General features: G+C 53.0%; 1 long non-coding RNA gene across 1 annotated transcript; it reads left to right on the forward strand.

Annotated features, from left to right (window-relative positions):
• The first annotated feature begins 401 nt into the window (after window positions 1-401).
• On the forward strand, window positions 402-4,738 carry LOC131484717 (uncharacterized). Its single transcript, XR_009248406.1, has 2 exons — window positions 402-493; window positions 4,497-4,738. It is a non-coding gene; the product is annotated as an uncharacterized LOC131484717 (long non-coding RNA).
• Window positions 4,739-8,559: the final 3,821 nt, after the last annotated feature.

Genomic DNA, 8,559 nt, shown 5'->3' on the forward strand with positions numbered 1-8,559 from the left:
GAGTCCCCAAGCTGAAATTCTGTGAGTGCATGGAGGTGAGTAAAGCGGGCAGAGAAGGGGTGGGGTGACTGGGAAGGGGAGGGGTCTCTTGGGTGAGTGGCACGTCCCTGGGAACGTCTTCGTGAGCCCTGCCAAGCATTAAGGATGGTGTGCAGCCTGAAGAGAGGCCACGGGGAGCATGTGGGGTTTTCAGCAAAGCGTCTAGTGTCCCTGTGGTAACGACTGCAAGCCAGGTGCAGCTTTCAGCATGGGCGCCTGGGCACGGCCACACCCCAGAGGCAGCAGGTATTTCAGGACAGGCAGCTTGGTCAGAAGTAGTCGGAGTCAGGACGGCAGGGGCCGGGGCACACGGAGATGGCTGCACTCTGGTCCTGCTGTCGTACTGAATAGACTCTCCAGAAGGACTTGCTTAGGAAGGATTCAGGTCAGCTGAAGACTTCAGGCCTTGCAGCCCAGGCCCCCTGGGCAAGCCATGCACTCTCTGCATGGCCAGGTGAGTCCCCGTGAAATAAGAGGGTCACCGTGTTCTCAAGACCCGTTGGTCTCTTTGTCGATTAGGAGGACAGCATCTTCTGGCTCAGGCCAGACCTCCTCAAGGGTACCCAGCATCCTCTTCCTCATTACTCACAGCCTCCTTGGCTACCTGTTCTCTCCAAGGCCAGGGGCAAGGGCTTGTCTCAAGGTCAGGGCCCAGGCCACGTCTGGCACTGACATCTGCTCCCTCCTCAACCCATGGCACTTGGGGAGAAGACTGAGTCTGGTTTGCAGAACCTCGGGGCAATCTGGGGTCTCGTGTTGTCCAGGAGTATCATAGAGGCAGGCCATGCCCCTTCTAGAGCCTGACTTAGAAACGAAACAGACACGTGTTGGAAATGAGCTGCTGGCCCTATTGTAACATCCTCTGTAGTCCAGTCTCTTCCGGTCACCACATTAAGTGCAAAGGAAGGTTATTAATGTTCCCTCTTTGAGGGAACATTTGGAGGTGCCATGTGTCCATTTCTTCATCCTGGGTGCTCGTGACAACACCATCGGCCAGACTCTCAGGAGCTCTGTCTGACCCCCAAGTCTCCTTTTTGGCATGTCCTGCCCAGATGCCCAGGAGCGCCATGGCAAAAGCCTTAAGTAGAGTTTACACTGCAGCTGGAAAAAACTGGCTCCACCCCTTGTCCCCTTGAGAAGGCTCTGGAAGGACACGAGATGTAGTAGCAGAGGCTCCTCATGAGTGCAGGCCTGGAAGAGGGGGGCTAGGCCTGAAAGACGAGCCCACCCAACCACAATCAGGAGACTGAACTGCATGGTGTCAGGAGGGTCAATAAACAACATTCTCCTCTGTGGGAGAGTTTCAGGTGGTCTGTCGGGTCAGAACCTGTCCCTCTTGCTCAACGCTGACTACACAAAACCAGGAGGATAGGTGCATGATCCTGTTGATGGAATGAGCGGTCGAAAGAATCTCGATCCACTGGGAACGGTGGGTTCTAGCTTGCAGTATGAAATGGAAGCAGGAGAAATGGGGTGGCCAGTTCACAAACAGATTCCTGGCTTCATAACTGTTTGTGGAAACAAAAAGACCATAATGGATCAGCTGGCCACAAGTTAGCATATGTCAGTAATGAGGCCTAAGTATCTTACTCTAAGTAATGAGTAATGAGTATCTAAGATGGCTTTGTAATGCTAGACAGCCTGAGAGGTCAAAGGTCGCGCTGCAGAGGCCCAGGGGCATTGTCCTGTGCCGCTCAGCCCTGCTCTGGAGCTTTAGACAGCCAAGACCAGATGAGGTAGGGCCAGAGCAGCAAGCCGTGAGAAGCCACCTGTGTCCGGGACAGGATGACCTGAGGGTCAGGGGGAGGGCCAGGAAGGGCAGGGAAAAGCCTCCATTGGATTCTGGAGTTTCCCACTGAAAGCAGCTGGGGACTTGCCCTGCCTGTCTCCTCCCACCACTTCTCACCTGCATTCGCTGAACCTCTACGGACCTGGCCACCAAGCCTCTGTCACAGCCACTGAAGGACGAGAGGAGTCTAGACCAGCCCTCCCAGGGCTCTGTTCCAAACAGAGGGGCTCTGGTTCCCTGTCTCATGCAGCTGGTGCATTCCCAGTCCGAGGATGGGGCAAAATGTGTCCAGGGTCCCCCTAGGCCGTGGGAGAGGCACACCTGCATCCCCACAGCCAGCCACTCAGAAGTATTCTCCCAGGAGGCAGGGTATTGTATGAAGGAAGCAAATGGACAGTTGCTTTTCTGGGTCTCTTTTTTTTTTTTTTTTTTTTTTTTAATTTTTTTTTTCAACGTTTTTTATTTATTTTTGGGACAGAGAGAGACAGAGCATGAACGGGGGAGGGGCAGAGAGAGAGGGAGACACAGAATCAGAAACAGGCTCCAGGCTCTGAGCCATCAGCCCAGAGCCCGACGCGGGGCTCAAACTCACGGACCGCGAGATCGTGACCTGGCTGAAGTGGGACGCTTAACCGACTGCGCCACCCAGGCGCCCCTTTTCTGGGTCTCTTTGAAAGGAAAGGTCTTTGCTCCCTGGGTGACCTACGATAAGAACGCTGCCCTCGGCCCCATTTCATTAGAGAAGGCCAAATCCAAAATGAGAGGCTTGAAGTGACAAGTGTCATGCAATGCCTTTATCCGATGCACAAGTACTGTTAACTGAATCACAGGTACACAAAACATTAAATATACACACTCCCCGGGGGACGGGGTGTGTGTGTGAATTATACACCAGTCTGTGTCCCTAAGATGTAAGGAGGCATCATCAAACTGTGGGAGGGGCTTCTGAACCACAAACACTTACCCAAAGAAAAGGCAGCTTTAAAAAAATTTTTTTTTCTAACGTTTATTTATTTTTGAGACAGAGAGAGACAGAGCACGAACGGGGGAGGGTCAGAGGGAGGGGGACACAGAATCCGAAACAGGCTCCAGGCTCTGAGCTGTCAGCACAGAGCCCGACTCGGGGCTTGAACTCACGGACCACGAGATCATGACCTGAGCCGAAGTCGGCCGCTTAACCAACTGAGCCACCCAGGCGCCCCAAAAAGAGCCAGCCTTTGAGGAACAGGGACAACGGCAAAACTCTTCATTCCCACAGGAGACTTTCTTTTCCCATTAAGATGCAAGTCCCCAAAACTTCAGTTTGGAAAACAGGTTTCTGGGGGGCTGTAAGGGAGCTGTCATCTGAGCACAAAACTTGTTGCTCAAGCAAGAAGAACAGGGAGAGAGCAGAGATAAAGGCCTTGCACACAGCTAGCAGTTGAGGGGAGCCTTGATTCGGCTGCCCACCGAAATCACCTGCAGCACCCCCCTAAATGTGGCTCCCCAGGGCCAGGTTTCAGGTATATGCAGGTTTTGTGAGCTCCCCACGGGTTCTGATGGGCCAGGTGGACTGAGAGCCACTGCCATGGGCAGACCTAGCCCCGCTCCAGGAGAGCAGCCCTTATCCTGAAGGGCAGGGGCACCCCCACCTCACGCACTCCTGAAGTTTCCTGCGGGGGCATGGAGTAGGGTGTCAGGATTCCACTCCTGCCTGTGGCCATCTCCAACCCCACCTTTCCCATGCACCATAGGCAGGTCCCTCTGTGCCAGGCTCGGGGGACCAGATCAGTACAGGTCTGGGAGCGATATGTGGGAAGGAGGTGTAGGGAGAGAGCTGGGTCCCTCAGCTATTCTCGGGGTATGAGGGGCGGGAAGCAGTGGGTCACGGGGAGGACCCTGGGCCCCAGAAAGGCCCCAGAAGCTTTGGGGAAGCTTTCAGTTAGTTGCGAGTAGCTGGGATTTGGGGACACACACCTGTCCCCAGAATGTTTGGAGATGTAGAGAGCTCCCCGACAAGGTCCGGGCAGCCTCCGGGGTTGCCTGGGTCCCCAGCGGGGCCACAAGAGAGCTCTTGGGGATGGGCTAATGTGCCAGCAGGAAAACAGACAAGTGACCAGAGCAGTGAGGTCCCCGCCTTGCTTCAGTTGGTTCTTCCAACATAGAGGACGGTGAGAGAAGGGCTTCAAAATCAACACAATAAGGGGTGCCTGGGTGGCTCGGTCGGTTGGGCGCCCAACTTCAGCTCAGGTCCTATCTCACTGTTCCGTGAGTTGGAGCCCCCTCCGGGCTCTGTGCTGTCAGTCTCTCTGAGACTGAGAACAAAGCCAAAGCTCTGCTTTGGATCATCCGCCTCCTCCTCTCTATGCTCCTCCTGTGAGCACTTGCTCGCTCCCTCTCTCTCTCTCTCAAAGATAAACAAACGTGTGAAAATAATGATGACATAATGGGACGATTGGAGCAGTGCCTTTACCTGGGGTCGCCGTTGCCATGCTGGCTCTCAGCCGGGGCCGCCCTCAGCTTCTCGAAGCTGCTCTCAGCTCCCTGTATGTGGGCCCCTCCACCCCTCAGCCAGCAACCGTGCGTCCGATCCTTCTCACACTTGAAATCCCTCTGACTTCCCTGTTGTTTTTCTCTTGCCTCTTCCACCTTATCTCCCTGCTCTCTGGCCGACTCGTCTGCTTCCTAGACTGTGATTACAGACCCAGTGGGGCCCACCTGGATGTTCCTGGATTGCCTCCTTGAGAGCCAGCTGATTGGTAACCCTAATTACATCTGCAAAGCCCCATCACATCACAGAACAGTATTTGAATAACCAAGGGACAAGAATCTTCAGGAGACATTATTGGAATTTTGCCTCCGATAGGTTTTTTTTATTGTAAAGCTTCTCACTGTCTTTAATTTGCTGATGTGAACTCTGACTCCCCCAGATGGAGGTGTTTTGTTTTGTTTTCTTTCTTTTTTTCCTATGTCAGGTGTATCTGTTAGGATTAGATTCTGTTGAATGTTCAGAAAATCTAAAATAACAGTAGGCATTCTCGCATGAAATAAGACTGGAGGTTGGCCATTCAGGGCTAACCCGGTGGTTCCAAGAAGCAACAATAACACAGGCTCCTTCTCTGTTTTGTTTACTCCTACCCTTGGGATTGCTTCATGGTACAGATGGCGGCTGGAGGTCCAGCCATCACATTCACATTCCAGGCTGGGGGATGGCCTGGACGGGTTGATATCCCTTCTGGATGAGGCACCACCTTCCTCTAAGCAGCCTTCCTAGAAGTCACTTCCAGACCTTGAATGTACATTTCATCGGCCAGAGCTTGATCATAGGGCCACACGTAGCTACAGAGAGATTGGGAAACATGCTCTTTGGGCTGGGCAATCTGCTGGAATAAAGCCAGGGTTCTGTGGCTTAGGGAGAAGGGAAGTGGGACACTGGGTGGATCCAGCCTTCACTGCCCCCTGGGTATTTCAAGCACATTTGACTACAGATGGCTTTTTTTTTTTTTTTTCCCCCACAGAGCACACAGTTCAGAAAGTGTGGCTCTTTTCCTTTAACCTGTGGAGAAATGTATTACATCTACCTGCCACATACATGTACACGTTCTACAGTGGGGAACCCAAAAGTCCCAAAGTGGGGAAAGTATTCTTTCTTTTAAAATTGAGATTATCTATTTATTTAGAGAGAGAGTGTGTGAGAGAGAGAGCACTTGCACAAGCGGGGGAAGTGCAGAGAGAGAGAATCCCAAGAAGGCTCTAAGCTGCGAGTACACAGCCCGACGTGGGGCTTGATGTCCCAAGCTGAGAGATCATGACTTGAGCCGAGATCGAGAGTCGGACACTTAACCGACTGAGCCACCCAGACGCCCCAGGAGTGAAAGTATTCTAAGACCAAGGTACATAGTACTGAAGAAAATATAAACGGAGAGTCGGAGGATGAAACCCGAGAGACTGAGAACATCAAGGCGTTGGTGGAAGGGTAACCATTGCCCAGCGGGGTGTCCCACGGGATAAATTACTGCCATCTGAGGAAACAGCCTCCCCTCGATGGCCAGGCCAGGAGAACACGTGGGTGAAGAAGGCGCTGGGCCCAGATGCAGGTTGGTCCCTTTAGAAGTGTGATACATGGGGATCGTGGGTGTCAGCAGGATGGGATTCCCCAGGAGGGAATAAGCTGGAACCAAGGACCTAGGCTAAGCCAGGGACCGGGCAGGAAGCGTGGGGTCCAGGTACACACTCAATCCAAGGTCAGTGTGAAGCAATGAGGTGGCCCATGGCCCACCGGCACGTGGACGGAAGTTTGGCACCAAGGGGAGGCAGCAGGCTGAGCAAAGCAGGGCTTAGGTGAATGCAGATACCAAGGCACCGGACAGGTGGCTGCAAGTGTCAGCAGGCAGCGGGAGGCCAAGGGCAGGAAGGCAGAGCGGAGCAGCAGGAAGAAGGAGGCCCCAACTCTAGTTTGTTGGGAGCCCCCCGGAAGGAGCAGGATCCGGGGCATGCACGCTGGAGGCAGACGCTCCAGGGTCGGCTCAAGGACTCCACACTTCTCCACACCGAAGCTCTGATAGGGAGGCTCAAGCAGCTCTTCCTGGGGAGACGTCAGGCAGCTGGGAGCACCCTGGAAACTTTCGGGGAGAGACGGTTTCTGCTTCAGGTCGGTGGGTGGGCACAGCTGGCATCCCCTCTGGTGGAAAATCCTTGGGATTCAGCAGCACGGCCGCATCCTGGAGCAGCCCCGGGCCTCTGCACCTCCGTGTCAGCTGAAGGCCGTGGACGGCCTTCCCGGAGCAGCACCGCCATGAACAGCGGCCCACAGATGGCCCCACTGGATCACAACGCTCCCCCACTTAAAACACCTCAGGGCTACTTGTGCCCCCTAATAAAGTTCTGCCCCCCCCCCCAGTGTTTGTTAAATGCTATGACAGAGACAGTGTTCTGTGTTCACCCAGCCCCAGTTCAGCCTCCTCTCCCCGAGGCTGCCTTTCCCAGCCTCCCTTGTGGTGGGGTTGGATGGATGGATGGATCCATCCATGCGATGGATCCCGGTGGATAGGCCGGAAGCAGAGGAGGTGAGTTAGCCCCTGGCCAAAGCACAGCAGAGCACGTGTGAGGTCCCACAACTCTCTGCTCCCCTTGCATGGGGATGGCGAGGTTACAAGATGGTGGGGCGTCCATCAGCCTGGATCCCTGGGCTGCTTGGCAGAGACATGGAGACGAGGCACTGAGATCTGTAGTTAATCTCTTCCTGAAACATAACCTAGACTATCCTAGCTAAATACAGCCACCAGATGGACCAGTGTCTTCACATGCAACCCTCTCACAACCAACTGTTATCTCCAGCGCCACACCCTTCTATCCCCAGACACAGCCACCCTGAAGATGTCTCGGCCCCAACATGTCCTTCTGTCATGCCTGTATCTCTCTGCCACGGGACATGCCGTGTCATGACCCAAGTGCCCTCTTGTGGTTCTCTGTGGTTAAGCCTCCTGTGGTCTCTGTGTTAAGCATTTTTAGGCAAAGGGTCTCAGGTTTCACTTCTATGCACAGAAGGAATGGCAACACAGAGCCTCTATTTGGGGGGGTCCAAAGACTCCCTCAGCACCTTCTCCAGAGCACTTTCCATAATGCCTTCCTCTTCCATCCAACAAGCTGGGGTCAGAGCCATCTCCCCACCACAGGTCATGATCTCGTCCCCTATCCTGAGACCTCTGCTTGTTTCTGTGGTAACAACTTTCCAGGCCCGACCCAATGGGAGACTGGGTGACAAGCCAGTGTGTGGGCTCCCTGTCCTGTCCAAGCTGGAGGAGTACAGAGTGCCCACAGGTGTCAGTTAGAAGCAGCCAAAGGAATGAAGGGGCCCCGAGGTGGCTCAATCAGTTGAGCATCCGACTTCAGCTCAGGTCATGATCTTGCAGTTCATGAATTCGAACCCCACATTGGGCTCATTGTTGTCAGCTCAGAGCCTGCTTGGGATCCTCAGTCCCCCTCTCTCTGCCCCTCCCCTACTTGCACTCTTCTAGAAATAAGTATGTTTTTTAAAAAAGGAACAAAATATTTAAAACGTGTGTGTGTGTGTGTGTGTGTGTGTGTGTGTGTAAGGCTGAAACAAAGAGCTATAATTTGGAATCCTTATAAGAAACCTTGGATAAAGGTGTGCTTCCAAAAACTCAAACCAAAGATTCTGAATGTGACTTGAAGTTGTCCCTGGGGAAAGTGCATCTTTCCAAAACAATTAGTCCAACAGAGAACAGGATATGCCACATAATGAGGCAAACTGAAATTGGAACCAAAAAATAATTTCAGGTGCATTTTCCCAAGAGTTCAAAAGACCATTCAGTCCACAAACCTTCACTGAACACCTATTAGACATCCACCACCATGCTGGGAGCACGGCTGAACGGAGGAATATTTCTGCAACTCCGTTCGCTTAAAAATAAAAAAGGAGCAAACCTAAATTAGTAGGAGCTATTGTAGGGATCGGCGTACAAAGATGTGCTAGACAATGACAAGAAAATAGAATCCTTTTTCTTGTTGTTTCTCTGCAGACAAGGCTTCTAAAGAGACAAGCCATCTTATTTTTTATTTTTTTATTTTTTTATTTTTTTTTTATTTTTGGGACAGAGAGAGACAGAGCATGAACGGGGGAGGGGCAGAGAGAGAGGGAGACACAGAATCGGAAACAGGCTCCAGGCTCCGAGCCGTCAGCCCAGAGCCCGACGCGGGGCTCGAACTCACGGACCGCGAGATCGTGACCC

The sequence above is a fragment of the Neofelis nebulosa genome, chromosome 9 (assembly GCF_028018385.1).
Source record: "Neofelis nebulosa isolate mNeoNeb1 chromosome 9, mNeoNeb1.pri, whole genome shotgun sequence".
Classification (NCBI taxonomy): domain Eukaryota; kingdom Metazoa; phylum Chordata; class Mammalia; order Carnivora; family Felidae; genus Neofelis; species Neofelis nebulosa.